Source organism: Prenolepis imparis, unplaced genomic scaffold, assembly GCF_030444845.1.
Source record: "Prenolepis imparis isolate NDT839.2.m4 unplaced genomic scaffold, iyPreImpa1.0 SCAF_1, whole genome shotgun sequence".
Taxonomy (NCBI): domain Eukaryota; kingdom Metazoa; phylum Arthropoda; class Insecta; order Hymenoptera; family Formicidae; genus Prenolepis; species Prenolepis imparis.
The window spans coordinates 1,922,824-1,941,197 of NW_028141159.1; the positions used below are offsets into that span (position 1 = coordinate 1,922,824).

General features: G+C 36.5%; 2 protein-coding genes across 3 annotated transcripts in view; one reads left to right on the forward strand and one right to left on the reverse strand.

Annotated features, from left to right (window-relative positions):
* Window positions 1–18,374, reverse strand: part of LOC145941638 (synaptogenesis protein syg-1) — a 273,743-nt gene that overhangs the window by 191,892 nt on the left and 63,477 nt on the right. For both annotated transcript variants that reach the window (XM_083047832.1, XM_083047838.1), the window contains exons 6-7: window positions 7,576–7,787; window positions 7,441–7,478 (exon numbers count right to left, since the gene is read on the reverse strand). The gene's annotated coding sequence lies outside the window, so the exon portion shown is untranslated. The remainder of the gene's footprint in view (window positions 1–7,440; window positions 7,479–7,575; window positions 7,788–18,374) is intronic.
* The window catches only part of LOC145941649 (limbic system-associated membrane protein), a 203,006-nt gene that overhangs the window by 130,487 nt on the left and 54,145 nt on the right, over window positions 1–18,374 (forward strand).

Sequence of the window (18,374 nt, forward strand, 5' to 3'; positions counted from 1 at the left end):
ATTTTTTTAATTTAAAAATTCTCCTCGTCCTTACCCTCACTCTCTCTTCTAAAGCGCTTCTTGTACTAATGTGTCTAATATTTCGATTATTAAAAAACAGATGGGAGGGGGGTACTTTATAACAATTCCCAAAAGTCGCGTGCAAAGCGAGGGATATTTTCCGGCTCGCGAAAAATATCCGTTAATGCGATAAAACCATAGAATCTCATGGATTCTTGCCCCCGGTCGCCAATATCTTCTCATTCCCGTCCTCCGAGTGCGCTATATTTCACTTGGCACTCGGATGCGAATGGAAAGTGCAGCAACTCCCTAGTTAGACTTCAGCGACGCTCTTCGCGCGCGTTGCAAGAAAGAGATAAATAAAAAATGAGGAGACATATGTCACACACACACACATACAAACACAAATTACGTTGCTGAACACTGACGACACGAGACCGGTAGCACATTCTAGTTATCCTGCTTATGGAATCTATAAGAATCGCTGCAAAGATGTTTCAAGATCACTCTTCTCGCGATAAACAAATTCAGCCATCTTGGAAAAGATCATTGGAGTGAGTACAATATTCAATATCGTTATTTTTCATACATTCGATCTTTGTACTTGGAGACAGTTTTTGAACGAAAAGAAATCGTTAAGAAAAAAATTTGAGACTTTGTTTCAAAAAATTAAAAATGGTTCAAATTTAAATTATTTAATTTCCTATCATACGTAAGTAACATTTGTGATAAAAAAGTAGAATAAATAAAAATTCTAAAAATGTCACGAACACTTTTCCCCTTATGATCTTCGATCTTCATATACGCGCGTGTATGAGCGATAATACACCTTGTATATAAAATATCCGCGTGAAGAGCACCGTGATCAAAATTATGTAGAAAAATGTAAAGCACGGAGAGAAGAGAGGAGACTACACACGGTAAATTTGCCCGCCATGTGTCGTGCCACCTTCCTCCTCATTCCTCATCGGGCAAGCCCGCATCTACGCGTCTCTCATCGCATGACTCTCATTCTCTCTGTCCGACGCGGCACTCCAGAGAGAGAGAGAGAGAGAGAGAAAGAGAGAGAGAGGGAGAGAGAGAAAGGGAGGGAGAGAAGAGAGTAGTTGCATGTCGCGTAGCCGGTATGCAACGGCACATGGAGTAGACATACAGCTTGACGTATTACCGGGTAGTGTATTGTAACTGTGCCGTTACACCGGGACCGAGGCACCACCCATAATAATCATGTCATAATCCACAATCCTCGCTCTCCATGCGCATATAATTGTTATAACGATCTTTATCAACCTTTGACCATGCCAGTTGAATATAATAGAGAGAGAGAGAGAGAGAATATTAATCTCATGTTATGTATTAATTATACGATCTCCTTTTCTCGTTTTATTTGAAAATTTATTAGAAGATTTCAAGATTTCACAGCCTAAGTAATTTGTGTCTACGATGCGTGTCGGCTAAATTTTAGACTCGTACTACTTACGTATCAAAATTACTTCTCACTCGGTTCTCACACGATTTTATTATTACACGATTGTTTAAAATCGTAATACAAATATGATTTTAGTCTGTCAAAAAACAATTGTGGAAATAGAAGAGAGAGAGAGAGAGAGAGAGAGAGAGAGAGAGAGAGAGAGAGAGAGAGAGAGAGAGAGAGACGGGAAGAAAAAGAGAAAAAGGACATTAATCTCATGTTATGTATTAATTTTACGATCTTCTTTTCTCGCTCCATTTGAAGAACTCGAGATTTCACAGCCTGAATGATTTGTGTTCACAGCTTGTAAATTGTACGACGTCTATGTACGGTGTCGGTTAAATTTTAGACTTATACTACTTACGTGTCAAAATTATTTATCACTCAATGAATTTAAGATTACACGATTGTTTAAAATCGTAATGCAAATATAAAATTTATGTTAATCTATCAAAAAACTGTGAAAATAAAGAGAGAAGGGAGAGGGAGGGAAAGAGAGAGAGAGAGAGAGAGAGAGAGAGAGAGAGAGAGAGAGAGAGAGAGAGAGAAAGAAAGAGAGCATTAATCTCACGTTATATTAATCATATACGATCTTCTTTTTTCATTTTATTTGAAAATTTCAAGATTTTATAGCCAAAGTGATTTGTGTCCACAGCTTGTAAATTGTACGACATCCACAGTGCGTGTCGGCTAAATTTTAGACTCGTACTACTTACGCGTCAAAATTTTTTCTTACTCGGCGATTGTATTATTACACGATTGTTTAAAATCGTAATACAAATACAAGATTTATTTTATTCTGTCAAAAAATAACTATGGAAATAGAGAGAGGGAGAGAAAGAAGAAGAGAAAGGGGAGTGAAAGAGAGAGAGAGAGAGAAAGAGAGAGCGTTAATCTGACGTTACGTATTAATTATATGATCTTTTCTCGCTCCATTTGAGGATCTCGAGATTTCACAGTCAGAGTGATTTGTGTCCACAGCTTGTAAATTGTACGGTGCGTGTCGGTTAAATTTTAGACTTGTACTACTTACATGTCAAAATTATTTCTCACTCGATGGATTTACCATTACACGATTGTTTAAAATCGTAATGCAAATACAAGATTTATTTTATTCTGTCAAAAAATAATTATAGAAATAGAGAGAGAGAGGGAGAGAGAGAGGAGGGTAAAAAGAGGGAGAGAGAAAGAGAGAGCATTAATCTCACATTACGGATTAATTATATAATCTTTTCTCGTTCCATTGAAGATCTCGAGATTTCACAGTCAGAGTGATTTGTGTCCACAACTTGTAAATTGTACGACATCTACAGTGCGTGTCGGCTAAATTTTAGACTCGTACTACTTACGCGTCAAAATTTTTTCTTACTCGGTGATTGTATCATTACACGATTGTTTAAAATCGTAATACAAATACAAGATTTATTTTATTCTGTCAAAAAATAACTATGAAAATAGAGAGATGGTGGTGAGGGGGGAGAGAGGAGAGTGAAAGAGAGAGCATTAATCTCACGTTACGTATTAATTATATGTTCTTTTCTCGCTCTATTTGAGGATCTTGAGATTTCACAGTCAGAGTGAGTTGTGTCCACAGCTTGTAAATTGTACGTCTATATACAGTGTCGATTAAATTTTATACTTGTACTACTTACATGTCAAAATTATTTCTCACTTGATAAATTTACCATTACACGATTGTTTAAAATCGTAATGCAAATATAAAATTTATGTTAGTCTGTCAAAAAACTGTGGAAATAAAGAGAGAGGGGTAAGGGAGGGGAAGAGAGAAAGAGAGAGAGAAAGAGAGCATTAATCTCACGTTACATATTAATCATACGATCTCCTTTTCTCGTTTTATTTGAAAATTTCAAGATTTCATAGCCAAAGTGATTTGTGTCCACAGCTTGTAAATTGTACGGTGCGTGTCGACTAAATTTTAAACTCGTACTTCTTACGCGTCACAATTGTTTCTTACTGGGCGATTGTATCATTACACGATTGTTTGAAATCGTTATACAAATACAAGATTTATTTTATTCTGTCAAAAAGTAACTATGAAAATAGTGTGAGGGGGAGAGGGGGGAGAGAGAAAGAGAGAGAATTAATCTCACGTTTCGTATTAATTATATGATCTTTTCTCGCTCCATTTGAGGATCTCGAGATTTCACAGTCGGAGTGATTTGTGTCCACAGCTTGTAAATTGTACGGTGCGTGTCGACTAAATTTTAAACTCGTACTACTTACGCATCACAATTGTTTCTTACTCGGCGATTGTATCATTACACGATTGTTTGAAATCGTTATACAAATACAAGATTTATTTTATTCTGTCAAAAAATAACTATGAAAATAGAGAGATGGGGGAGAGGGGGGAGAGAGGAGGGTGAAAGGTGGAGAGAGAAAGAGAGAGAATTAATCTCACGTTTCGTATTAATTATATGATCTTTTCTCGCTCCATTTGAGGATCTCGAGATTTCACAGTCGGAGTGATTTGTGTCCACAGCTTGTAAATTGTACGGTGCGTGTCGACTAAATTTTAAACTCGTACTACTTACGCGTCACAATTGTTTCTTACTCGGCGATTGTATCATTACACGATTGTTTGAAATCGTTATACAAATACAAGATTTATTTTATTCTGTCAAAAAGTAACTATGAAAATAGTGTGAGGGGGGAGAGAGGAGGGTGAAAGAGGGAGAGAGAAAGAGAGAGAATTAATCTCACGTTTCGTATTAATTATATGATCTTTTCTCGCTCCATTTGAGGATCTCGAGATTTCACAGTCAGAGTGATTTGTGTCCACAGCTTGTAAATTGTACGGTGCGTGTCGACTAAATTTTAAACTCGTACTACTTACGCGTCACAATTTTTTCTTACTCAGAGATTGTATCATTACACGATTGTTTAAAATTTAATATAAATATGAAATTTATTTTATTCTGTCAAAAAATTGTGAAATAAAGAGAGATAAAGAGGGGGGGAGAGTGAATGAGAGAGAAAGAGAGAAATGCCGCGTTTGACGAGCGCAATTTCTGCCAATAGGTCGAACGTTTCATATATCGTTTCGCGTTTCTCGAACAAAATTATAACGCGTTGTAATTGCGTATAAAGTGGACGCACCGCGACGTGACACATCGCCGCACCGGCGAGTGTATTGCGAGGCATGTTACACCATATTGCTGGGGCAGGACGGGCTACAATAATCATGTCATAACGCAATCCGCGCGTGCTTTCCGCGGGTACCCGAGGCTTGTAATTATCGCGCCGCACGAGGACTCGTTATAGCCTTTAACGCGGCTACACATCGACTCCCGATGCGCGCGCATACATATACACATACACGCGACGCTAAAGTACGTGTACAATTGCGAGTATATCTCGCGTATCCTTCATGGACGGCGATGTCAACGACAGAAGCGGCGCTTTCAAAGTACCACCGTCGCGCCAGGTTACATTCAAATTTAATTATACGTCTCAACATTATAATCCGATGATAAGAGCTCTATTATGATTTGAGCTTTCCAGCTGGCGAGCTAATGATTTATTAGCGTTCGATGTAGCGCGGTGTAGAGAACCTTTCCACATCTACATGTGGTTTGAAACAAAATTGTATTCCGCGATAATAATTAACGATTCATTAAATATCGAGTTGATCGCATATATACTTTTTTAGTCGCGATATTCTACTTTCATCGAAATGATATCTCTTTCTGTTTTTATTTTATTTTATTTTTTTTATTTCTGTCCATCCGCGACGTTCCATAAATCACGGTGAACGCTCTTTCGGTTAATCGCCGTGGCTCCTTCCAACAGGAGAGAGAGCGCGTCATCCGTTTTCTTTGGCTTAAGACGGACATAACGTTGCCCGCGCCACGTTTATCCGATAATTGTAATGTCAAGCGCCTCTCTCGATTCATTCGTCCTCGTCGAGAGTGAAGCGGCCACGATGTCCCCCCTGGCGTGCGCGATACGTGCCCCGACTACTCGAGCAGTCATTGTCCACTCGGGCAAACTACATTTCTTACGCGTTGTCGCAACGGGACTGCGAATCCATCGCCGTTTTACAACGTCAAAAAATTCCGCAAAATTCGACGAAAGGGCCCGATATATGCGGTGGCACCTTTTTTTCTTTCTCGATAAAAAATAAATCTCTCGATTAAAAAATATATATCTATTTTCGGAGTCCTAATAATAATCATTGACTAAAAATTAAAAATAAAAATTTACATCATATGTAAAAGGACCCCGCACAAAACCACGGAAAAAGGCCGTTCGGTCAAATTTTCTGAAACTTCGAGAAATGTTTATTGATGTGATGCTGAAAAGTCCTCTTGAGCATAAAACTCATTCATCGAGCCGCTCAGCCGATAGAAGCATCGGAATGTTGTCTAGCGTTACTTTCCTATTGATACAATTTATCGAGCCGTTCGGGTGGAAAGTTGCGTTACTTTCTTAGTTTACAATTCCTACACGAATGTACTTCTATTCTTCTTCATTACGTGTGTGTATATATATATACACGCAATGAAAAAGCACAGAAATATATTTGTGTAGAAATTGTATCAATAGGAAAGTAACGCAAGACAACATTCCGTTGCTTCTATCGGCTGAACGGCTCAATGAATGAGTTTTATGCTCAAGAGAACTTTTCAGCATCACATCAATAAACATTTCTCGAAGTTTCAGAAAATTTGACCGAACGGCTTTTTTCCGTGGTTTTGTGCGGGGTCCTTTGATAGAGAGATATTGCTTCGTATTACAATTTTATTAATATTAATATTAATTGTTTCAAATTTTTAAGTGAATTATTTTTTTTTAAGTAGAAACGAAAATTGAGGTCTGAGAAATTAGTTCTCGAAATCCTCGACATATCTATTGAAAATCGTAAAACGTAAAATCGTGGTAAGAAAAGTATATATAAAAAGAAAGATAAAACAAATTTTTTGAAATTTACAAATGTGCGTAGAATAATATTATCAAAAAGCATACACTTTATTAACGCTATTTCGAAATAATTCCCTAAAGATAGGCATGAGAAAAAAAAACTTTAGAAGTTCAAGAACTTTTGATACAAGCTGATTTGGCATATAAACGGACGCGCAAATTACGGGCTTTTGATGAATAAACGAACAAAGTTCATATCAGCTCTAGTAAGCTCCACAAATGCTGGATAATAGAGAGTTCATTTAGAAGACCCGCATCGCTTTTTCTTCACTCGATCGTCCGTATTATTTAGACGAATAAAAATCGATCGAAAAAAATTTATTTAAAATTAACTAAAATCCTCCTTTTCTAAAAAAGATATGTAAAGTCGATACTCGCATATATCGAAGTTTATTGTTGTCGCTTTTCCGCGATGCTCATTGGCTGTCAAGATTCGCGTTGTGCGTTATATTCGTAGCATCGAGAGGCTGTCATCGCGAGGGTTAGCAATTTGACAGTTTGTTCAAAATAAAATTAAATAAAATAATAATATTTTAATATGTTTGAAATAATATGTTATAATACTTTAAACTCGATTAATATTTTTGACAGTTATCAGCTGATTTCTGTCAAAAAATATTAATCGCGGATAAAGTATTATAACATATTATTTCAAACATATTATTTTATTTTATTTTATTTTAAACAAACTATTAAACTACTAATCCTCGCGATGACAGTCTCTCGATGCTACAAATATAACGCACAATGTAAATCGAAACAGTCAATCAGCATCGCGGAAAAGATGCAACAATACTTACGAAAATCGACTTAATCGACATGTTTTTTTTAGAAAGAGATGTTATAATATTTTTAATTCGACTAATATTTTTGACAATTATCAACTGATTTTTGTCAAAAAATATTAATCGCAGATAAGATATTATAACATATTATTTGAAACATTATTATTTTAATATTTTCAACATATTATATACACCCCCCATTACTGCTATAGAAATGTTATAAAATAATTTCTCACTCACCGATACGTACAATAGCGTAGTACACAGCACACATTGATCTGAAAACAAAATATTCAAATTATGTATATACATACAATGTGTGTCGAATATCTCAAAAACAATGTAGTTTAGAAAAAATGTTTTTATATTGCATACCTCGCAGTTGCTCCGCTGTCGCCCGATGCCTCCCCGGGCCTCCTCCTCCTCTCTTGGTTGACCGTCATTGCTCCTTCGTTAGCACTCACGACATTCGCGAAAACACGAATAATTACAATTGTCCGACACTTTACACGGCACTACCGACACGCGAAACTTTACACGGCACTCCCGACACGACGAGTGAATCGCACTGTGTACCGCAATGCTACCTGTAACAAATAAAATACATACATATATTAGAATAATCTTATTATTTCGCATTATAACATACACAATATAAATATGTAAGCTAGAATTAACAATAGATATATCCACGGATCGCAACACATTCGCGCGCGCGACAACAGATTAAGTTGGGTTATGTTGGCAAAAGATTTTGCATCGAATTTTTCGCGAAATATGCGTTTCGAACAATTACGACTACATATTAACGTTGAAATTATGATATGCGATTGATAAATATTACAATACAAAGGTTAGAAATCGTTTCTAACGATCATGCTTACTAATTAATCACAGCGGGACGCAGCTTGAACTGCCTGATACTCGCGGCGTTTCGGTAATGACCGCTATTCTACAAACATCGGCAACTTCACTCTAATAGTGCGCGCGCGCGCGATACTATATACATGACTTAATATTAATAATTAATTAAAACTCGAAGGAGATTCGTTCGAAAAGATATAACTTTAGAAAGAAAAGATATTAATCGAGAATGAGGTATTATAACATATTATTACAACATATTATACTATTTTATAACTTTTACCATATTATCATTTTAAAATTTAATTAGCAAATTATAAAACATACACAATATAAATATAAATATGTAAGCTAGAATATTTAATTAACAAATTTTCGCTTTATTAATATTTTTTGACAGAAATCAGCTGATTAAAGCGTTAATTTGCTAATTAATTTTTTAAATAATACTATGTTATAAAAATTAAAATAGGTAATAATATGTTTTAAATAATATGTTATAATACTTTAAACTCGATTAATATTCTTGACAGTTATCAGCTGATTTCTGTCAAAAAATATTAATTAAAAATAAGGTATTATAACATATTATTTACAAATTAAATTAAATTAAAAATCGTCCACTCAAAGGCTCATAAAAATTAAACTTAAACTATAAACAAATAAAGGCCAACGCTGGATATTCGTGCGAATAGTTTACATTTATTATAATAAAATTGAACGTTTCGACCTACATTAGGCCATCTTCAGCAATACAAAGTGTTCAGTAAAAGAATTGGTAACCAAAACCAAACTTCCGCAACATTAAAAAGATGTACCGGGAGACAGAGTGTTAAAGGACAGTAAGTTGTCTTTAAAACGAGGCATGCCACCCAGTTGTCATGGGTGTTGTTAAACGAACAAGGTCATAAGCGCGACTGACAACTTACTGTCCCTTAACACTCTGTCTCCCGGTACATCTTTTTAATGTTGCGGAAGTTTGGTTTTGGTTATCAACTCTTTTACTGAACACTTTGTATTACTGAAGATGGCCTAATGTAGATCGAAACGTTCAATTTTATTATAATAAATGTAAACTATTCGCACGAATATCCAGCGTTGGCTCTTGGCCCTTTATTATATATTATTTACAACATATTACTATTGTAATTTTTTAACATATTATTATTTTAAAATTTAATTAGCAAATTAACGCTTTAATCAGCTAATTCTGAAAAAATATTAATCGAGTTTAAATAAACTTTATATTATTTTTTTTTTAATATCATTTTTTTTAACATAAAACCGAAGAATGGTGCGCGCTTATGTTGTTCTAGTAATATGTAAAAATAAATGTGATATTAAAACACATTTCGATATTTTTTAATGCATAGCAAGATTTTTTATCCTTTGCATGACATAAATATTTAAAGATAAATACTGCTATTTTTATGCACTCATGGAATAAATAATTAATATTACAATGCATTTACGTAGAAAAAAGCTCGCTGAAATAAGATTTAATTATTAAATATTATATATGTAAAAAAATTACATATATTTTAATAATTTCTTACATTGATAATTAATATGTCTCATCATAACTTTTGCACTAACATTATCTGAAAGATTTATAAAAATTTCACATATAATGTGTCACATCATTTTTCAGCGTTAGTGCATAAGGATTAAGTTGAAGAGAAAATATCGTATCTCATTTATATCATTTAAAATCGCGTTGCGAGTATTCTATGCTCCTCGCGAAGAAAAAAAACAAATAATTTATTTTTCGGATAATAAAGCCGACTGCGATATCGTTTCGTCGATGTCGTCATGACGTCGATCTAGAAGAAACCGCGCAATTCTATAATTCCGATGTCGCGTATCTTTATGATTCATTCGTCTGAGTCTGACCCAAGATAGCGAACGCCCCTTGCGGGACTACGTGCCTAGACTGTGGAGAAGTTACTTTTCGATTTCATCATCCTTCACGACTTTTAACACCCTTCGTCGATTTTGCGCGCCGCGCACACGTTGGTCGATGGTGATTTTTCCAGAACGATCAAAGACACTTCCGCGGCCATTTATCTGTCGGCGCAATCCCGAAGGAGTCTAAAGTCTATTTTTTATCCATCATTTTTGTCTTATCAGGAAGTATTTTTCTTTACAGCGATAATAATGATTGGAAAGCTCGATTTAATTGTAAAAATAGCCATTTGAGAATAAAACGGGAAATTGAAATGTAATCAGAGATATTGAGCAAAGAGCTTCTAAAATCTTGCTTTAATGTATATTTAATCGTATTTGTCATTGCAATAATGGCATAACATTTAATAACGTGTAAAACAATTTTTTATTTTAATTTCAAACCATTACAACTCAAACAAAAACGTTAATCTGCGACCTAAGAGATATTTAAAAGTGTGCTCGCTCGTGTCGGAATAAATCGAAAAATATTAGATAGAAATATCAATTTTACGTACATCGTTTAATTTTTTTCTCCTAACGATATTTCAGAAACTAAAAATTATACACACAGTTATGTGTATTTGATATTAAATAAAATCGTCCGGTTATTTTATTTTACTTTTTTTTTTTCAATCTATTAATCGTGTACGATTCTCATCTCATCTCGGACGATACAATCCATCCGGTCGATACGAGTTCGCAGTCCGGACACGTAACTCTCGCCGCGCTCATATCCTTCACCTTCGCGGCTTGGCCCTGAGCGAATGAATCAGCGAATATGTCGTCGTCCGGAAAAGTGCTTGCCGGTCCGGAGGCCCGGAGGGTACGCTCGTCTTTTTGTCACGGACTCCGCTAGACGGGCTACCGTAAAATTATCATATACCACGGTAGAGAGAGAGAAGGATGGGGTGGTGTGGGGACGAAATGTGTGTGGAGAGCCGCAGCGCACACCCCCTCCTTCTTCTCCTCCTTCACCGCCATCGCCACCCTTCAACGCGGCTGCTACACGGCCGCGCTCTACGCCTTCTTCCTTCTTCTATTCGCCCTAAGTCCCAGTTGACTGACAGAATAATCTGCGGCGGCAAACGAGGGAAATAATTCAGCACACCGTGCAGATAAGCAGCCGCGTGGAAAGAATACTTGCGACGCCGCTATGTACATATATATACGCGACGGAGGCGACCACACGAGAAAATTTACCGAGTGCTACAGGGTGGGGTTGCGCGAATTTATATTCCAGGTCCGTTACGCGGACCTTGATTAGCGTTTCGACGGAATTTTTGAAGAAACGAGAAGATCGTTCGACGACACTATGTGCCCCGACATCCTTGAGATTGGGAGGCGCTGTGTGTCGAGATTCAAACCGTCTCCATAATTCAGTTCGCCGCGACAACGTGAAACGTTTACGCAATTTTTACAAATTCCGGAATTTCTGATGGACATCACTTGGTTACATTCCTAATTGCATCGATGATTCTTTTGTCGTATTTTGTGCATCGAGAGATGCGTGCATAACACAAATTATAATATTTATTTAAAATTCTAAAAAAATGTTGTAAAAATATATGTGTGTGTGTGTGCTCTCGAATTTCCGGTCGATTTCTATGTTCCAGATATTGTATAAATTGTAATATAAATCACGTCTTTGCTATGCAGCGGTTGCGCGCGTGAAATTTGACAACAATTTATTGGTTCCGCGGATGAATTTCTGCTCAATGACGTTGTACGGTGCGCATTTGACGGCGTAGAATTCGAAACTGCTTGGAACTGAAACGCGACTCCTCCGCGCGTCAAGCTTGACCGAGAATATGCGCAAATTATCTCGTTACCGTCTCGCGAACGGTTAAGATGGTCTAAAACTCTGCCGCACGTCGACGTCGCCATCGCCAATTTAAGCCGCTTACTAGACTCCCCATCAGGGGCTGGGGGACGGAAGAGAGGAAAAAGGAGAGGAAAAATATTAAAATTAATGTCACTAGATAAACAAAGTACCGCAATTATCCGCCATTTTGACGCCAACGTTACGTATGTGTGCGTGACTTTCGGCTGTCATATACGTATTCGCACCACAGACATCTATATTCGCACACATCTAACGCCGGACACCATTTCTGCCGGTGCGTGTACGTATACACTTTTCGACGCCATTTTGACGCCAAATCCTTATACATTGTCTTATGGATTGCGGTACTTTGTTTATCTAGTGACTTTAATTAAAATTTATTCGACGCGATCCTCGCGGATCTCTCTCGTCGGGCACATACGGTAAGCTACTTTTGCGTACGTCGATTAAACTGTTTCGCCATTATCCGCGTAATCCGCGGCCTCTTTGTTCCACAAAGTGAGATATGCGCCAAGTAATTACGCTTTATCATCTCCGTCTTGTCTCTCCCATATTATTCGACTATCAGAATACGCGGTCATTATCTTATCGCGTATTATCGCGCATCACGGAACAATTCGTAAAACCACCCCCGGGCTATGGCGAATGGCAGTTTTCATGGATGCGGGGGGAAACGAAAGAGGGGGGGCCGGGGATGGGGGGTGGTTTCGCGGGATCCCTTTTCAGAGATGCCCGACCCGCGCGTCCGCTTGTAAAGGTGCCACAAATCGCACAAAAGAACCGCGAGCGATCATTTAGCGCAGTTACCTCGCCGACGTCCGTTATCATCGGTAATTTTTCATCCGAGATTCTTCCCCCGTTTCTCTCTCTCTCTCTCTCTCTCTCCCTCTCCCTCCCCTTCTTTCTTTCTCTCCGTATGAATTTGACTGTGTCATTACGATCTCACCCCCCCCTGCGCGTATTCTACGGCATCGCCGCCATCTTCAGAGTCCCGACCCTCTTAACTGTCTTCATTCCCAAGCACAGCTTCTTCCTTCCTCCCCCGCGAATCTCTAATCTGAGCAAGATGTTGCTCTTCCTCCCCTCCTCTTCTCGACCCACCTGCTGTCGCCGCCGCCACCGCTCATCGCCTTCGCTTTCCTAAAGCGCAGGAAGTCTAACGGCTCTTGGGAAGATTGGCGGGAGTAAAACGAAAGGGAAGTAATTACTAATCTTTGAAATAATCGTTTGCGCTCCCGGCCACGATCGGGCGCCCGGGGACCGCCCGAAAACTCTATTTAGGCAAAACGGTAATTTAAACGATAATCGCATAAGAAGAGTGGCAAACAATTCCTAAGTGCTTTCAAACAGAGGTTGAAATCGGAAATAAAAGCTTCATATATATGCATACCGTCGCATTTTCGATGATAAGCTGAAAAATGTAGAAACCAACAACCCGTACATTTTTCGTCAAATTACAATAATTTACTTGCTGTCAAAATCCTCTAGATAGTCTCTAGTGATTTGTAATTTAAAGAACAATGTGTATATTAAATATTTCATATGCCGATCCATACTCTAAACTCTATAAATTGGCAAATCAAATTAATTCATGAGGAGACCAAATATTCTTCCAAAAACTTGATCATTTTTCTTTCATTATTATCTATTAACTTTGGTAAAAAAAATATTTATTTCTATGTTCCAAGAGAGAAAGAGGGAGAAATTGATAGTAAAAGTTAACGATAAATGTCGAATTATTAATTATACAAGAATAAGCTTTATATTAATTTATGACGATATCAAATATTCTCCCAAGAACTCGCAGAGTCTTCATCCATTAACTTTGAGAAAAAATAATTTATTTCTGATATGTTCCAAGAGAGAAGGAGACGAGAGAAGTAACGATAAATGCTACGTCGAATTGTTACTATACAAGAATAAGTTTTGAGCAACACTTTTACGTCAAAGTTTGCGATCAAGCATCCTGCATTTTATATGCGTTTGCGACGCTGATCTTCGCATTGCAAACTCTTTTCGTTGCGCGATATCTGATTTTCGCCCATTCCAAGCAGGTGTTCTCGAAGATGAATCTGCCTCGCGTGGATCGACGATAGACAAACCGGATGAACGAATGCGCGATCGTAGTCGATCGTAGTCGTAGGTGGTGGTAGCATTAGAGAAAGAATTTCGTATTCGACTGTCGTCTGCTTGAAACGACACGATATACAAACGATGTATATATATATATATATATATACATATATGTATGCTCGCTCCTCTATCTCTTTCATCTCGTCTCCTCTCTCCGGGTGGGATTTCTGCTGTTAAATAGCTCGCCTTTATTTAACTCCCTATCTCTCTCTCGTCCCCTTCCGGCAACACACACAAACCGAATAAACTGTGCTTTATTAATGAAAGCTTGCATATCACGCATCGTTCTGACGATTAATAGGAAAAACGTGCGCAAAATATTGCCAACATTAAGTATATTTATATCACCGCGTTACGTTTATGTAAATTCTCAATACGTCTACTTTTGATACCCGTGTGTTAGACACTCGTTTACATTTTTAAAGTTATATCGAGCTAAAGCGGTTGAAAATAAAAAAAAGAGAACTCAGTCGACGATATTACATCGAAATGGCATTTTGTTAAAAACATAATTATTACGCCACAGGGAACGTTTACACGTATTTTCCTTTACATTCGAAACGTCTCTCGGGTTGTCTGTTTTACGACATTACATCGAGGGAGCACAAAAAAGTGAACGCGCGCGCGAGAGAAAGAGAGAGAGAGAGAGAGAGAGAGAGAGAGAGAGATGCAGGGGATGCCGTCACGGACGAGAAGGGCGTGTCGGTCTTTCCTCCCCTTTTTTTCCTCTCCTTTCCCTGTTTTCTTTTTCAAGCTGATGAATTAATGCACGTGCCATAAAGTACACTCCTGCAGGAGAAGCCAGCCGGTTCGACTTTACGTTCTCTCGATGGAGCTACAAAACTGAATGCCGATACGTACGTAGAATGAAAAGGTTAAAAGTACTCGCAAGAGCGAAAATATATATATATATATATATTTCTGACGAAATGCCTTTCAGTCTCTCTCTCTCGCTATATTCTGTAAATAATATTTTTTTATCCAACAACGTGTCGAAACATTTGTATTATATACGTAACAACTGTTAACGCTCTGTCGATATCGCTGCTTGATTCGTAATCAGCTGAACGATATTGATTTCCGGTTTTGTCGGCAGTTCGTGCTGCAGAAAAAAAAAGTAATTTACCGCCTGTGATTTCGCGGCGATGTTTTGACTCTAAGCAAAGTAATAAAACTGGGGATGAGGGGATGATGGACAAATGGTCAATTAAAAATTAATTTGAGGGTCTTCTCACGCGGAGAGAGAGCGAGCGCAAAATATTTTAAATCATCGACCCGCGTTCGGGGGTCCGAATCGAATTTATGGGATATTAACTCACCGTTTCGTTATATATCAATCGGCAAACTCATTTCGTCGGATCGGGCGAAAGTTATATATATTCGGGTGAATCGGCGCGGTATCGTTTGCGCAATTAATCGCGATTAATCACAGTTAATAACTTTAACGCGCGATATATTGGTTTTAATCTGTTCCCCCAGTTGTACATCTTTCGAACGATTAAATTCATGCTACAAGATAGGAGGGAGAGAGTCGCGCGCGCGTCGCGTCGCATGTTTTAAATCGATATATGCTAATGACGGATTCCGCGATATGCATTTCGGCTTGTTTCGCGTATGTATATACATCAACTAATCAACTCGACATGATACGAAAATTATGTCATGTATATCATATTTAGCGCAAGCGTTACATTTGATACGGTTATAAGTTATTCCATACGTGAGACTGATACGCGCGGGATATGATCAGACTATGAAGCTACGTCACCGATGCGCCGCCAATATTGAAATGATTTTAGCTTTGTAATGTATACAAATTTGCCAAGCTTTGCAATAAAATATACATATTTTTTACCGATTTTTACCGCTGCGCAATAATTTAGACAGCATTTAAAGACTCATTATAATAATTAAGATTTTTGTACAAGATGGCTTGAGAAATATGGTACAACTGGAGAAGATCAAAAAGTGTAGAATGAAAATTTATTTGTATTGTTTTGGGGAAAATTGAAATTCGCTTTTAGATAATTTTAAATGAATTTTTTCTGGCGTTTAATTATTATTTTATAATGTAGGTACGTATTCTTTCTCTAAGACAGCTGTCTCTTGTTCTCTCTTTCTCTCGTTGTCATATTTATATCGATATATTTAAAACTATATTACAACGCGCAGTTAAAATACTTTTGACGAATTATAATAATTAATTATAAGTGATAGGTCTTAAGAGCCGAACGCGGATGTTGATGCGTGTATTCCAACGAAATTTAATTTTTCGCATCTAATTCTTTAGGGGGTTAGAGGAGATGTATGGAATAAAAATCTCAAGTACGAGATTATTCCATACAAGACTTGGCAGTACACCAAGTAGTAAAATTCGTGCCCTGTGCACAATTAATTTAATTCCAGCGAAAAATTAAATTTCGTTGGAATACGCATCAACATCCGCGTTCGGCTCTTAAGGCCTATCACTTATAATTATATTTAATACGGAAGAGCCTTAATAGTAATTCTTATTGTATAATAATTAAGATTTTTGTACAAGATGGCTTGAGAAATATGGTACAACTGGAGAAGATCAAAAAGTGTAGAATGAAAATTTATTTGTATCATTGTTTTTGCGAAAATTGAAATTCGCTTTTAGATAATTTTAAATGAATTTTTTCTGGCGTTTAATTATTATTTTATAATGTAGGTACGTACTCTTTCTCTAAGACAGCTGTCTCTTATTCTCTCTTTCTCTCGTTATTATATTTAAAGCTATATTACAACGCGCAGGTAAAATACTTTTGACGAATTATAATAATTAAGATTTTTGTACAAGATGGCTTGAGAAATATGGTACAACTGGAGAAGATCAAAAAGTGTAGAATGAAAATTTATTTGTATCATTGTTTTTGCGAAAATTGAAATTCGCTTTTAGATAATTTTAAATGAATTTTTTCTGGCGTTTAATTATTATTTTATAATGTAGGTACGTACTCTTTCTCTAAGACAGCTGTCTCTTGTTCTCTCTTTCTCTCGTTGTCATATTTATATCGATATATTTAAAACTATATTACAACGCGCAGTTAAAATACTTTTGACGAATTATAATAATTATGATTTTTGTACAAGATGGCTTGAGAAATATGGTACAACTGGAGAAGATCAAAAAGTGTAGAATGAAAATTTATTTGTATCATTGTTTTTGCGAAAATTGAAATTCGCTTTTAGATAATTTTAAATGAATTTTTTCTGGCGTTTAATTATTATTTTATAATGCAGGTACGTACTCTTTCTCTAAGACAGCTGTCTCTTATTCTCTCTTTCTCTCGTTACTATATTTAAAGCTATATTACAACGCGCAGGTAAAATACTTTTGACGAATTATAATAATTAAGATTTTTGTACAAGATGGCTTGAGAAATATGGTACAACTGGAGAAGATCAAAAAATGTAGAATGAAAATTTATTTGTATCATTGTTTTTGCGAAAATTGAAATTCGCTTTTAGATAATTTTAAATGAATTTTTTCTGGCGTTTAATTATTATTTTATAATGTAGGTACGTACTCTTTCTCTAAGACAGCTGTCTCTTTTCAGCTTCTCTCTTTCTCTCGTTGTCATATTTATATCGATATATTTAAAACTATATTACAACGCGCAGTTAAAATACTTTTGACGAATTATAATAATTATGATTTTTGTACAAGATGGCTTGAGAAATATGGTACAACTGGAGAAGATCAGAAAGTGTAGAATGAAAATTTATTTGTATCATTGTTTTTGCGAAAATTGAAATTCGCTTTTAGATAATTTTAAATGAATTTTTTCTGGCGTTTAATTATTATTTTATAATGTAGGTACGTACTCTTTCTCTAAGACAGCTGTCTCTTATTCTCTCTTCCTCTCGTTGTTATATTTAAAGCTATATTACAACGCGCAGGTAAAATACTTTTGACGAATTATAATAATTAAGATTTTTGTACAAGATGGCTTGAGAAATATGGTACAACTGGAGAAGATCAGAAAGTGTAGAATGAAAATTTATTTGTATCATTGTTTTTGCGAAAATTGAAATTCGCTTTTAGATAATTTTAAATGAATTTTTTCTGGCGTTTAATTATTTATTATTTTATAATGTAGATACGTACTCTTTCTCTAAGACAGCTGTCTCTTGTTCTCTCTTTCTCTCGTTGTCATATTTATATCGATATATTTAAAGCTATATTATAACGCGCAGTTAAGATACTTTTGACGAATGATATCGAATGACGATGGAGTATCGCAATAAAACTGCTGCCGCAAAGGTTGGATAAAACGCAAACTAGCAGGTCATTCCACCTAGGTTTAGAATTTCACAGATTCGAATGCGAGCATACGACGCGACTGCGAGAGCATTGACAATT